Below are 14,878 nucleotides of genomic sequence, written 5' to 3'. Positions count from 1 at the left end.
TTAGACAACAAAAACAAATGAGGAAGAAATGCTATTCCATCTTGTCTTACTACTTAGCTGACCTTGGCCAAAGCCAATTAAACTCTAACAGGGATAAAAGGAGCCACAAAAGACAGAGCGGGAAATATAACAGAGAAGAATCCTGAAGCAATCCTATCTCCTGAGATTTCTCTAAAGAGATTCAGTACAGAGAGATTGGTTTACCTCAGATTCACCCAAGTATCGGCCAAAGCCATGTAGTTACGGTAGAGTAAGGTGTGCTTCTGGAAAGGAAAAGAGTTATTCATTACTATTATCTCTCTTCAACATTGCCTGATATTTGCAAGCCGTGGAAAGACCAAAACTGTCAAAAGAGAGCAAGAAAAGTAAACATCTTTTAGCAAAACTTTTATTTTCAAGAACACTATTATGCCTCTTTAACTTTTCTACTGTTGTATAAGAAACCACTCCAAAACTTACTGGCACAAGAAAACAACCATTTTATTTGCTCATAATTCTGCTGTCGGGGCTGGGCTCCGCTAGGCAGTTCTTCTGCTCATCTTGGTGATGGTGACTCATATGATTGCTTTCAGCTGGTAGATGGGAACAAGGTCCCACTAGAATACTAGATGGCTAGGTTTCTCTTTCCATGTAATCTCAGGGCCTCTCTCTTTCCATGTGGCCTTTTTTCCAAATGGTCTCCCTAAGAAGGTAGCCAGATTTCTTACATGATGGTTCAGGTCTCCCAAAAACACAAAAGCAAAAGCTACCTGGCTTTCTTAGGTCTTATACCCAGACCTGGAACAGTTTTAATTCTGTTTGTTAAAGTAAGCTACAGGCCCGGTACAGAGTGAAAAGAAAGGGTCTTCACAACAGCATGAATACCCAGAGGTGTGATTCATTGTAACTATCATCAGTGCCATAGACAACTAAAATAAGGCCAATGTTCAGGAGAGGAGAATGGGAACAACCACAAGAAACAATAACATGGCTAAAGCTAAGTGAAGACTGTGTAATCATAATCAAATTCCATTCTCTGTGCCTTCCCATGCTGCGGGGGTCAATCTCGGTTCAGGAAGAATCTTAATTATTATAGATAGAAGGAAAATAGGAACCTGCTTAATTACTTACAAACCATATGACCTTAGACAAGTCAATCAATCTCTCCAAGCCTCAGTTCCTGAACTGTAAAATGGAAAATTATACAAGCCTGGTTATCTTATAGGAAAACCACAGAATAAGACAAGAAATGGCAAAAAGCTTTAAAAACTAAACTGCTATACAAATATAAGAAAGTATTATTTATCTGACAGGATCCTAACTATAGTCAACCTAGCTGGGCACCATTCTCTCTATTAATAAAATTATAATAATCATCGTTAATTACCCCAAATGCTAAATTACTACCACAGCAATAACATTATATATAAGAGGCTAAAATTACACCATGTTGTGTGACTCTGAATAACAACACTATGATTTATTATCGTCTGGTTATACGTCAGGTACTGCTACATACTTCAGGAAAACTATAACCAACCCTTACAAATCAACAAGGTAGGCATTATCCCTGTTTCACAAATAAATAAACTGAGTCAAAAAATTGACTACTTAAGTAACCTGCCCATGATCACACAGCTAGAAAGTAGAAAATCCACTATGAATGGTTAATGTATAATAGGCACTTTTAAATATTTGTTGTCTAAGTTAATGAACAAATACACAAAGCCAGGACTATCTGGCTTTAAAGCGAAGAGTCTTTCAACTATATCAAAATATCTCCCTCTCATAATTCCTACTTTATATGCAGCTATTGAAACTGTAATCACAGCAAACATATCTGATTAACAGGAACAATTCGTCACCTTCCTCATCTACAAAATGGATTCCCATCTGAAAAGTAAATTCAGTTTTTCAAAGATCTAATCTTTAATCTACTGAGTCATTATGAGTTATAATGGTCATGTTATAGGAAATACCAAGTAGAAAATAAAGTGATACATTTACCTACCAAAATATCTCCTAAACACAACAACAACAAAAAACAGTAAATATTTTTAAATGGCAAAATATGTGCAGCATTAATGACAAAATTTCATAATCTTATATTATGAAGAAATCTTTAAATTTAAAACAAGGAAGAAGAACAGAAGAAGAAAGTTCCCAATAGGAAAATAGGCTAAAAACATAAATGGACAATAACCAAAATAAATACAAATAGCTAATAAACATGTTTTAAATTGTTTTATCATTACTTATCCAAAAAATGCAAATCCAAGTGAGATTTTGTTTTCAACTATCAGACTGGCAAAAATACCAAAAAAAAATTATAAAGATTGATTATATCCAGTATCAGACAGCATACATACAAAGAAACAAAATATTAAAGCACTATTGGTGGGAGTATAAAATGGCATGACCTTTCTAGAGAGCAATCCGGTAGTCGGTAAAAACATTCAAAATGTTCCAATCTTCTAGCCAGCAACTCCATTCATATTAAGTAACTACATGGACAGTTGCACAAATATGCACATACAATAATTAATTATAATACCAAAATACAAGAAACTACCTAAATGTCTATCTAGAGAATTGCTTAAATAAATTGATATTCATATAATGCCAAGGTTACTTATTACCATGAAAAGATGTTCAAGATATGACTGTAAAAAGTTAAAAAACAAATTGTATGACCCAACTTTTTAAGATTTGTATTTGTAAGGAGGAAGAAAGAAAGAGAGCACATGTGTGAGCAGAAGCACACACTAGAGTGCCAGAGTGAGCATACATACACACTCATTGACAGAAAACCTAAGATGTGACAGTAATCTTACAAGCAGATGTGCAGTAATCGTTGAACAGAATTTTTTTACTTTCTTCTTTGCATCTTTCTGAATTTTCTGAGCGTTTTACATTAAGCATATATCATTTTTGTAATCATAACAATAAAATTGTTTTCACTTAAAATAATGTCAACTGTCATAAACCTCAGGTTCTGTAAACTTTCAAATGTTATTACTTTTAATACAAAATACTGATTACAAATCAGTTGATAGGGACACTGAATGAAAATGCACATTTCTCTTTCAAATGACAAGTTCAAAATCATAAATGGTTCATACTTGTTTTTATTCACAAATTATTTAGAATTTGTAATTAATTTTAAAATGTCACTTCAAAAAATAAAAGTGAAGCAGAAATGTTTAAGTGCTACAGAATACACTTTGCATCAGGGTGCTATTTTTCTTTGAGAAATAACTTGCATATGTAAAGTCCTAGAGACTTCGATTCTATAGCTCAAAAAAAAATCTAGCATCACTTGGTGTGTTAACTCGGGAGCTTAACTTATGTTCGTTATTTACGAAGTGTAATGAGCATTCTCAACTACTAGCCATGGGTAAGATTATCCACAATTAATCGTGCTTTTCAGTTCAGCCATTGTACCCAGAGTATAAGCAGTTTAGTTATTTGCTTTGTAGATCTCTCAGTTCTATTTACTTTGCATGCCGCCAGGGTTCTAGAAAAAGAAATATTTAAAATCAGTAATTCAACTTGGATAGTGGATGAGCGAGTGGGCACCTACTACCCTCAGGGCTGAGTATGAATAACATCCAGATATACCACTACTCCATTCTACACCTGGGGACTCTGGCAACTTTTGGCGCCATTTTGATTGCCACAAGGACTGGGCAGGAAGAGTGATTCTAATGCCACTTTGGATCACATTTGCTAAACACGCTGCTTTGTGAGGACCCCACCAAGAACTACCCCAACCACAATGACAATGACAATAGTGGCCCTGTTGAAATAGGGACCATAATTTTCTTGTTCAATATTGTATTATTGGCCTACTACATAGGCCAGTAATTGTTGAATACATAGGCCAGTAATTGTTGAATGAAGTCAGAACAAGCAATTTTTAGCTTGAGTGACAGATATAATGTAAAATAATGAAGAGTGATAATGGAGAAACTAAATAGTTTTCTACCTCAACCCGAGACTGGTCTCCTACTTACAAGAATTCGAGGATCAGACACATCTATCCAAAATATCCAAAATAATGTAGAAAAGCATACGCAAATACAAATCATAAAAGGATTATCTTCCATTAAAATATCCAGGTATATGTTTCCCTCTATTAGTAAAGATAAGCAATTGTGTCCATTCAATACATACACACTGATGCCAACTAAGCTTAATTTTGCTTTGGCAACGAGGTGGCAAAACAGCCTACAGTTTAAGAGTACAGGCTCTGGAGTAAGACTGCTAGGGTTTAAATTTGGCTTTACCATGCATTACCTGAGTAATTTCCTCAACATACCATTCAAAGCTTGGCAATTTACTGAACATCTTCTAGCATCATTCTTCTCATCTATAAAATGGAACAATGAAACATATTTGCAAATGCCTATTCTAAGCCCCTGAGCCCGATGCATCACATAACCTAAAATTTTAGAATTTTAGAAAGTAATACTATAACACTCCAGGTGAATTGAGAGTAGCATTACATAACCATACACATTAACATCTCTGTAACTAAATGAATGAATGTTCAAAGTGTAGGAAAATAAAGACCCTTAAATAGCCCCATCTCCTTTAGTTCGGGTTTTACAGCTAAATTAGTTTTGCCACAAACTTAGGGAAACTGGTGGTTTTCAGAGCCTTTTGAAATTCAGAAGTGAATATAAGGGATTATGGATTTGTAGTACTTACTTCACTCAGAGTGATAATGTGAAGACTAAGTGAATATATATAAGGTACATACCCCAGTGCCTCACATACAGTTAAGTAGCACTTAATAAATATTGGTTATATTATAAAATATTAATTACTAAATGAAATACACGACTATGCAAGATAGCTAAGGGAGTCCACTGACTTGTATTAGCTGGGATGGGGGGAAGGATAGGGGTAAGTGGTCAGATGGGAACCTAAGATTATTATGCTAATTCAAATAAAACAAAACAAGAGCTGACTGACGGTAAATTGCAAGAAAATAATGTATGTGTCACACTGAACTCTTACGTAAACATTTATTTCCTTTTGACAAAAGGGAATTTTTCCCCAGGAGTTCAGATCTGAAGATATTTCACATTTTCTGCTTCACATGCGGTTTCCTACTTACAACTCTATATGGTGTTCTTCCTAAAAGTGGGTCTGATAATGAAGCTTCTGCTCAAGGTGAAACCTAAACTGGTTCCCACTTAATGTAAAAAAGCACTAAGTTTTTGTTGACCACAGTAGGACATAGTAAAATTTGAGAACCAAGAAGTATGTTGCACCCTGTCTCCCAAAATTGCCCATTTATCCCCTCCCTCTTCTATTGGTTTTCCTGATCCAAACTCCTAGAGAAACTCTAAGACTTATAGGGGGAATGAAGGAAACTCACTTGTTAAGAAGTACTCTGTGCCAAGTACTGGATTATGTACTTCACATATATCCCTTATTTAATTTTCACATGTCTGCAAGGCAACAGTTTTTATCCTCATATTACATAAGGATATTGAATTAATAAGTCGGCGAACCAAGATTCAGACTCAGGTTTGACTAAATCAAAAACCCATGAGCAGTTTGCACTAGACCACGTTCCCAAAGGATAGAGCTTCATTCTCACATTCTTGACTAATTATTGGTTTCCTTTTTACTTCTATTAAGTGTTTTTAAAATGCACATAATTATATGGAATTTGTAATATATTATCTCTCATATTAAGGGCATTTCAATTCTTTCTATAATCCCAAATTTGAAATGCACTTGCAGTTTTTATCTTAATTTATCTCTGAAAAAATAACAGGCTCTCCATAAACCACATATATCATATTTAGTTATAAGAGCATATTTATGTGCATATTGCATTACGTTTCCAAGCAATTTGTGGCACAATTTTAATCAAAGAACCCTAAACTTGGTAGAGACTGTAAAAATCAACCATATATTTAGTTGATAACCATTCTAGTCATAAAGACATTTATGGAGTATGACATCCCCCCCACCCCCAAGTATCTCTATTGCCACTCCAAGAGTTTAACGACCTTTTAGGGAGTGTCTTTTTTATGACACATTAAAATCATCCTTTCTATAATTTAAACTCACTCTATTTAAGTCTGCCTTTCAAGGAGATAAAATAACTGTCATTTTGCTACTTTATTGATTTGCTCTGAAAGTTTGTAACAAAAAAAAAAGAAATACAAATAAATTTGGAAACAGATTGTAGGTTTTTCTCCTCCTTCTTTCTCTAGACTAAGTAATTTCCATAACTTGAACCTTTCCTCACTCCTGTCAAAGTCTATTTTTGCTACCCTTTTCGGTGCCTCTCCAATTTTTCCATGTTCAGAATGAACTGTGGAGAAAATACCTGAACATTTAAAGTGTCTGCTCCAGCACTGTAAGAGCTCAATGCCCAGTTTAAGAAAAATAATCTCCAGGGTCATGCTCATTTTTAAACATACAAAACTACTGACACATATTCAATTTGTAGACTGCTATGATTTGAGTCTAAACAATTACTCTAATCTTAAATTTGTGTGATTAATTTTTAACCCTTATTAAACTTAATGATGTTTTTTGTCGGATCACTGATGGGAGTTATTTTCCATTTGCAAATTAGTAATTTCAGAGATTGTTATAATACAATTAGACTTAAATGTATACTTGGGTAAGGTAAAAATATATTTTTGAAATCCATTATTATCAAAGACTCTAGAATTCTATAATATGATGTAGGAACCATTCCTTGACACTTTTACCATAAATGCTACTAAAATCCATAAATGCTACTAAACCTAGAATTTTCAGCTTATAGAAAGTACTTTTAAGAACGAATGTATTTAACTACCAGTGTTGGGATAATGAAATCCAAGCAGTATTTCAAGTTGTATGAAAAATAATGATGCTTATTAATGTCACTTATGAGCAAGACATATATTTAATATGCAGTTTATATTTTAATTTTAATTTTTATATTTTAAATAGTACTCTATTTTAATACCAATTGTCATTAGCCCTAGGAAAAAGCTAATAATTTGTGTACCCTGTGTAATGTGTTAATTCAGTACATATTAGTTCAAGAGGAACAGAAATAAAGGAAATGCCGAGTCTAATTCCTGTTTCTGGATCCACAATGTCAGTAGGAAAAGAGGTACATAACCTTTATTTTCACTTATAGCAGAATGCAAGAAGGAAAAGAGAGCCACAGTTTGCCACTCTAATTTACAGTCCTTGCAAAAAAGGAAAGCAGTATAGAGCACTGGCTCTGAAACCCTACCTTCTAATGAAACAGTGTGCTTTGATAGCGCCAAAGGAAAACAAAAGACAAAAAAAGGACCTGCTCTGCAGGCCACTAATATTCTCAAGGTGGCTCCAGAAGAACTTCTTTGATTGGAAGATATAATTTGAATTATTGAATAACTTGAATATAATTACTAATATAGATCAGGATACTAGAGTAAGAGGCACAATTTCTAGGTTCACAGGCTAGATCTTCCATTTACTAACTGTGCAACTTTCGAAAGTTCTTCTTAACCTCTCTGGGTCTTGGGTTTCCCCATCCATAAGATGGAAACAATCCCCACTCCATATAGTGACTAGATGGGGAAAATTAAACAAGATGCTACACACACAAAAGAACTTTGTAAGGTGTGATCTACTATATAAATGTAAAAGTATATTATAATTACTGTCCTATATGCTATGCAATACATAAAAACAAACATTTTTCCTTCCTTACCACTACCCTTCCCAAGTCAACTTCCTTATTTCACATATAAGAAAGGATTTTAATGCTATCAAAATGAAAGGTCCAAAAATCAGATTAAAAGGGAAAAAAAAGTGGGAAGGAGAGACACATAGAGAATTGCCCTCTCTTGCTTCTTGGAATAATTCAAGGTTAGCTCTCCCACTACTTTCTCAAGGGAAAGACTCCACAGACACATCTTTTGGTTATTGTAAATTTCCTCTAAACTATTTTTAATAAACATCTGTAAGCACTTTTAAGAGAACTATACCATAGAAACTCTTTTCTCCAGGCCCATACAAGTTTTCACAATTAAGTATGATATCAATGTCCCTCTCGGATGCCTTCAATCATAAAAGTTGAGTGATAAGGAAAAAGAATCAGATTTATTTGTTTGATATAGGTAACTCAAATGGTTTGAGAAATATGATAAAGTTGCAAGATTTCCTAAGACTACTTGATAGTTGGTACTGAAACCCTTTAAATATACTGTGATAAAGATTATTGTAGCTCTTAAAGTATTACTTCTGTACATAAATGCATCCCTTTTTGTTACAAATCATGTTCCAAAGGTCTTAGACACAAAACTATCCAATTTATCTTTCCTTATAGCCATAAAAAAAATTGGAAAAAATAGGAAAATTTTTGGTGTACCCTTTGGAGGACTTTTATAAAGCCACAGGTGTGAAATGAAGGATATAGCTCTAGTTAATTTTTCTCAAGTCTTGGTTAAGTCTCTTAACCAGCAGATTATACACGTATCTTCTCACAGAAGCTAAAGCCTGAAGAAATATTAAACTAGCAATGTTTTATCATCTTGAATGGACTGGCAATTGCATTTCAACTATGTGGAAAGATAGGGAAGTAATCTGTGTGCAAACATAATCTCAAAGACCAGTGATGATGAACAGTTTACAGATGAACAGCTTACATGTACTCAGACTCTATGCCTAGCCCTCTGATACCTCTCCCACAAGACCCCACCACCACCATCAGGGCTCTTTTCACCTTTCTTCATGTTAATGGAAGGCCTCTCTTTAAAGTACTATTGTAGTGGAAGCCAAAGTTCACACACCAAACTGCTGCACCATCCTACAAAACCAACCCATTATTGAATAGGGGAATCATGACACCAGCACTGTGTTAGCCAATTATTCCACCAAATAATTAATACCGACTGATCCCCATGATATCATGTCACTGGCTGGATTGCCTAAGGAGCTGCTATATTTTACTATCTTTAATTTGAAGTTACTCTGACACAGGCTTGATGTTTGGTAATCTGTGCAACAACTATGGAAATGCATGTGGCATGTACACTTAATTCACTGCCCTTTTAGGTCATTCCCAGGCGTCATGCAGGGTGACACATGGGTACCAAAGAGATTGGAAAAGACTAATATAAGAGTCAAGTTTGTATTCTCGTTAAATGACCCTGATTAATGCCTAGGAATTTCACATTAGAGGAGCCTCAACGCCCTTTCTCACTATTTCCCTATAAACTATGTGTGCTAGCTGTTACTTTTCAATGTAGCGTGCCTTTAATCCTACTTGGGACAGGCTGGGGAGGCAGGTACCGTGCTTCCCTGAAAATAAGACCAGGTCTTACACTAATTTTTGCTCCAAAAGACGCATTAGGGCTTATGTTCAGGGGATGTCATCCTGAAAAATCATGCTAGGGCTTATCTTCCGGTTAGGGCTTATTTTCGGGGAAATGCAATAGGAAAGAGGAGTTCTCTCATGGTTTCTACAGCCCCATGAAACCTATGCTATCCGAAGCATTTAAAATAATAACTACCCAAAGGAAGTCTTTCTGTTTTTTATATAACTCGAGTTTTTTAATGAAAGATATAAACAAGGAACACATGATCCCAGAGAGCTGTAAAAAGACTATCAGAAGACAGAAGGTGAAGGTATAACATTTGACATTACTGACTAGCCCCTCTATCCCTTAATCCAAATATCCCGGTTGGCTCACCCCATGTGAGTGAGTCTACCCCAACATACATGGGTTCAGAAAATGTTGCAAAATATTGTGTTAAAATGACTCGTCCTTTAATCCAGCAATTTAATCATGATGTCCTTGATTTTGTCTGTAACTGACATGTTTTCAATACCTGTCAGGTCCTCTGATTTAAATGCTAATAAACTTTCTATGACCTGCAGCCATAAAAATAATAACTAACCACATAAAAATGTGAAGCTCAATCTAATACTGTTTTGTCTTAAACATATATAAGTAGTGAAAGAAAATAAAGTTCCTCGCCACATTCACTATTGCCAACCATCATGACAGGAAAACCCTATCTCAAAATCTTATACATAAAACGTTATTGAAAAAATTTGAACATGAGATCCCATCTTTGACATATTAAAATACTGTTTTGCATACATATAGTTCATTATTTATAGAGAACATGTGATCGATTACCTCATATTCTTTCCATGAGCCAAACTCAATGTATTCTCTACCATAAAATGCCAGAATGATCAAGTGGCCTAAAATATTAAAAGCAAGAAGAATTAGGAAAACATTAAAAATGAATTCTTTAATATCTAGAAGCAATGTGATTATTTTAAATTACTGAGTTTGTGAATATCAATTGCCATATAACTGAATTATTTTTAAAGTATTTCTTTGCAAGACAATATCTATATTTTTAAAAGTTTCTATTTAACCAAAAAATATATAGTGTTTTGATTTTATAGGGAAGGAGAGAGAAATTTCATTTTTGAAAGAATTAGAATTCAAAGTATAAACATTATTCTAATAATCAGGAAAAATATAAATTAGTGAAAATAATTAAAAGAATGATGATTGAAAAAAATCTGTACTTTTAAAAATTGTGAAGATGAAAGACCAAACAATTCTAAGAATCAGCCTGCTCACTTCTTGTATACAGAGAAGCAAAAGTGAGAAAGGATTAGCAGCTGATATACCTTTGCTCATTCCTTAATAATAAATAAGATTTGTTTCTTAAAAATAAACAAGCAAAAATGCATAAACAGGTCACAATGCTAAGGTAATTAATAAAACTTGCATGATTATTCAGTTTTCTGGAAATTTTAAAAAGAAATCTTTGGTTCAAGAACAGGCAAGATTATTTTAAGCTAATGATTTTTATTGGCTAATAAAGTAAATTTAGGGTAACACTGCTATACAAACATGTATTTAAATGCATTTGTATATACAAGTATATATGCTATCGTGTTTCCCTGGAAGTAAAACCTAGCCAGCCAATCAGCTCTAATGTGTCTTTTGGAGCAAAACTTAATATAAGACCTGGTCTTATTTTACTATAAGACCGGGATAATATAATATAATATAATTAATATAATATAATATAATATAATATAATATAATATAATATAACCGGGTCTTATATTAATTTTTACTCCAAAGACGCACTGGAGCTGATTGTCCGGCTAGGTCTTATTTTTGGGGAAACAGGGTATATCTTTTTGGCCCTAACTTTGGCCCATTATATCAGAGATCAGTTTAGTACAGAGTATATCTGATCATTTAGTCAACTATAAACAGCATCATAGATGCCCTGGCAGGATTTAGTTTTGTTTGTTTTCTTTTTTTTTATAGGTAAAGGTGACATTAAGCGACAGTTGCCATAAATTTTTATGTTGGTCCATTGAACTTAGAAAAATAACAAAGCAAACAGGCACAGCTGAGTATATATGAACAGGCAACAGTCTAAATACACACACATATTTGGGGTTACCTGAACAAGACAAGGATCACTAAAATAATCACAGGTGTTTGCTGTGTATTTAGGCGATTACAAATCAGATACAGTAAAAATGTAATAATTTACACCAATTAATACACCAGTTCTCAAAAAGAACTTGACTATTTTAACCTTATTGTAAGGTTTTCCTGTTACTATTGTCATGAAATATAGGATATTCCTTGACATGAGGTATTACTGTACACACTTATTATAAAATGTGACTAAATAATACTTTCTAACAACTTTGAGCAAAATGACTGTTATACATACCTGTTTCTAAAATAATTCTACCCTAGTCTTTGAATTCTTTTCTCCAGCTATGCTCCTCTACATCTGACTTGTTAAGTGAATATCAGTTAGAAAATTCAAGCTAATCTGGTCACCTGCATCTTCTACTCCTCTCCAAAAAGGTTACAAGTAATACCTTCTGTTGGAACACAGCTTTCATTGCCTCATTCTGATAGTAACGCAACACCCAAGATCTCTTCATTTCTTGAATTACTTTAAGTTCCTCAGCCACCATACCAGTTCACTGATGACACAAATTTGTCTTTGCCACTTATCATTTTAACCTTAAAATCTAATTAATTTCCTAGAAAGCTTGTTCTTATATATTATTATTCAATTATTCATTTAAGAAAGAATTGCAACTATGTTAGATGCCACACATACAAATATTAAATATACATGGTCCGCACACACAAGTAGTTCACACACTACCATGCCAATCACAGCAAGATGCTCCCTCCCTCACAGCTCTACACTGACCCCACGAGAACTTATTTTCCTTGTTTCTTCACATGTTCTACAATGACTTTCTTCTCACATCTCTGACACAGCTATGCAAAGTATCTTCACCTTGCCTTTCAACATTTATTGAGTCACTACTATGTGCTTGGCAATGTGCTAGAAGTTGATTAGGTGCTGGAAGACACAATGGTGAGCAAAACATAGTTATTTTGCATTCAGGTCCCACCTCATCTGCTCCCACATTCTGTCCTAACTTTCTCAGTGGCTTTCAAATTCTCCTGGAATCCAGTGATCTTTCACTTTTTTCACTCTCATTTTCACAGATCGCACAATGAACAATAAACACGTCCTACTGATTTGTCACTCATGTCAGATGATCCCTTCCAGCACCACCCTGAGACAGAGGCAAAAGGGGCCATTGCCCTAGGCCTTGCATTTTAGAGAACCCAATTTGGCCCACTGGCCAGGTACTTCCTCGTGAAGTGAGGAGTCTGCACAGCACAGGGCCATCCTTTCTGACTCCTCTGGAGTTGACCTCACCAGACTCCCAGAACCCCAAATTCCGATGCAGAACCCTAGACTATCAATCCTCAGCCATATTCACCTCAAGGTCTGAGTAGTAGTCAAGAGCTAGCTTGTAAGGGGTAAGGCAAGGTTGCTTGGGGAGCAAGCATGTGGACATGCTATGGCAAAGAGCCTAGGATATGGGCAAAAGGAGGTATGACTGTAGGACAGGAACGAGGTGACAGAGGCCAGTTCTCCCTCTGCCACTATGTTCTGAAACAGAACTGAAAAAAACCTGAGAATTCTAAAAGGTCATCCATCTCATTAGAAACTGCATTTGTCAAATTTGGAGGCAAGAGTATATTTTATTTAACAGTTAGCTGATCTGCAACATTTAAGTGTGTAGAAATATAATGAGTGAGTTTCCATCTGTATTCTTGCACCCATTACTGTTAAGGATGGGCCTGGTTTCCACATCCTATTCACACTGAAGGTTCCCCTGTTCTGATCTTCCATATAACCTATCAAACAATGATGGTTATAATAGTAGTGGCAGTCATAGCAGTAGTTGTACAAGTAGCATTGATAATACCTCTTACTGAAGGTGTTAGCATAGTACACCAAGCATCTAATCTATACTATACAAACCTCTTTCACATCCGTTTTGTTACTTACAACCTCCACTGGCAAGTTACCTACATCTTATCCATAAATTGAAAGTAGTAACAGAGTGGCAGAAGAATTCTAACCCTGGTCTTTCTGAATTAAAAGCCCAGGTTCTTCACACTATATTTCCTATTGACTAAAAGAGGTTTACCTGGCTTCGGATCCACTCTCTGCTAATCTTCACAGATCTGCCAGACTCATCTCCTTAAAGCACCGCTTTCATCTTCACATTTGATCCACTTTGAAAATATATTGTCTGATTATGCTCTAAGTTTGAAATCCTCAGCCTGATTTTCCTTTTCACTCCACCTGCTTCATTACTTCCCAACAAACTCTTCAAAACAAAATGTACCTCTAGCATGTGCTTAATCCCTTCCTTACAGCCAATACACGTCACAAACCACCTTCAAGATCCATATCGTGCCTTACCTCCTCCCCGAAGACGTCTCTAACTACTCAAGCCCAGAGTCTTTTTTCTATACCCCCCATAACACTGATAGTTTCTGATCAGTCAGCAAGTAAATGAGCTATGTACATAGCATGGCCAGAACCAGAAAGGATACCTCACTCCTTTTGACTGGAAATCATTGTATGGAGTTAATCTTGTTGAAAGGCAGTATATGTAGGAGAGACTGGCAAAGAGTCTCTCAAGACAGAGCACCTGGCTGAAAATCTGCCTCGAGCATAGACTTTGCTGTTAAGTTTGCATAATAAACTAATTATTAGTTTTTATAATAAGCAGACCTTTGGCTCTGGAACCCATTTATATCTTAAATTTTTTGAGAACCCCAAAGACGTTCGGTTCATAGGCATATCTAGTTGTGCACTGGTAAATGTTTAACAGCCAGCTCTCCCTCCTTCCCCCACCAAAACAGCCAGATCTGTAGTTTCTCCTAATTTCCATGGTGTAAATTACTCCCATCATGGCTAGTTTCACGTTAGTATGTCACATCTAAATGCAGTTAAGAAGAGAGGAGCAACATTGCTCTCTTCAGTGGGTAAGAACAGGCTCCAGTACATCACTAGTTGTTTCTATCTATATTCATCATATTACAAATTAAATGGAGAAATGTAATATATTTATCAATTTGAAAATAACAATAAAACCAATACATCTTAACATACTGTTACGAAATATATCTAAATTTTTCAAAAAAGAAAAAACTTCAATGAGAAGAGTGACATTGTTTTACATTTTTATAAACTTCTCTAATGTCTATTGTTAATAGAAGACAATTAGCCTCTCACATCTACTTCTGCACAAAATCTGCTGTTTTGGTTGAAGTATATGAAGAAAATGCGGCCTCACAGGCATTTAGTTAAAAAAGAAGAGACTCCTGGAGCTGGTAGCCCTAGGGTTCCTCCATTCGCACTTTGCACAGCATTCATACAAAGTATACACTTTGCATAAAAGACTGGTGTGAAAAGACCTTACCAATAGAGTTGGACAATTCTGGTAGTTTAATTAGATTTTCTCACCTAGAAATTATCTCAATATGAAGAA

At 35.0% G+C, this 14,878-nt stretch overlaps 1 protein-coding gene across 7 annotated transcripts in view; it reads right to left on the bottom strand.

Moving 5' to 3' along the window:
* Positions 1-14,878, bottom strand: part of RFX3 (regulatory factor X3) — a 265,614-nt gene that overhangs the window by 221,345 nt on the left and 29,391 nt on the right. The window contains exon 2 of one of the 7 annotated variants that reach the window (XM_074330488.1): positions 10,143-10,210. The exons of the other annotated variants lie outside the window; for them this stretch is intronic. The gene's annotated coding sequence lies outside the window, so the exon portion shown is untranslated. The remainder of the gene's footprint in view (positions 1-10,142; positions 10,211-14,878) is intronic. 7 annotated transcript variants of the gene reach the window in all.

Source organism: Rhinolophus sinicus, linkage group LG04 (genome assembly GCF_036562045.2).
Source record: "Rhinolophus sinicus isolate RSC01 linkage group LG04, ASM3656204v1, whole genome shotgun sequence".
NCBI lineage: Eukaryota > Metazoa > Chordata > Mammalia > Chiroptera > Rhinolophidae > Rhinolophus > Rhinolophus sinicus.
Note: the sequence above shows the minus strand (reverse complement) of the source record. Positions and strands in the feature narration are given on the sequence as shown.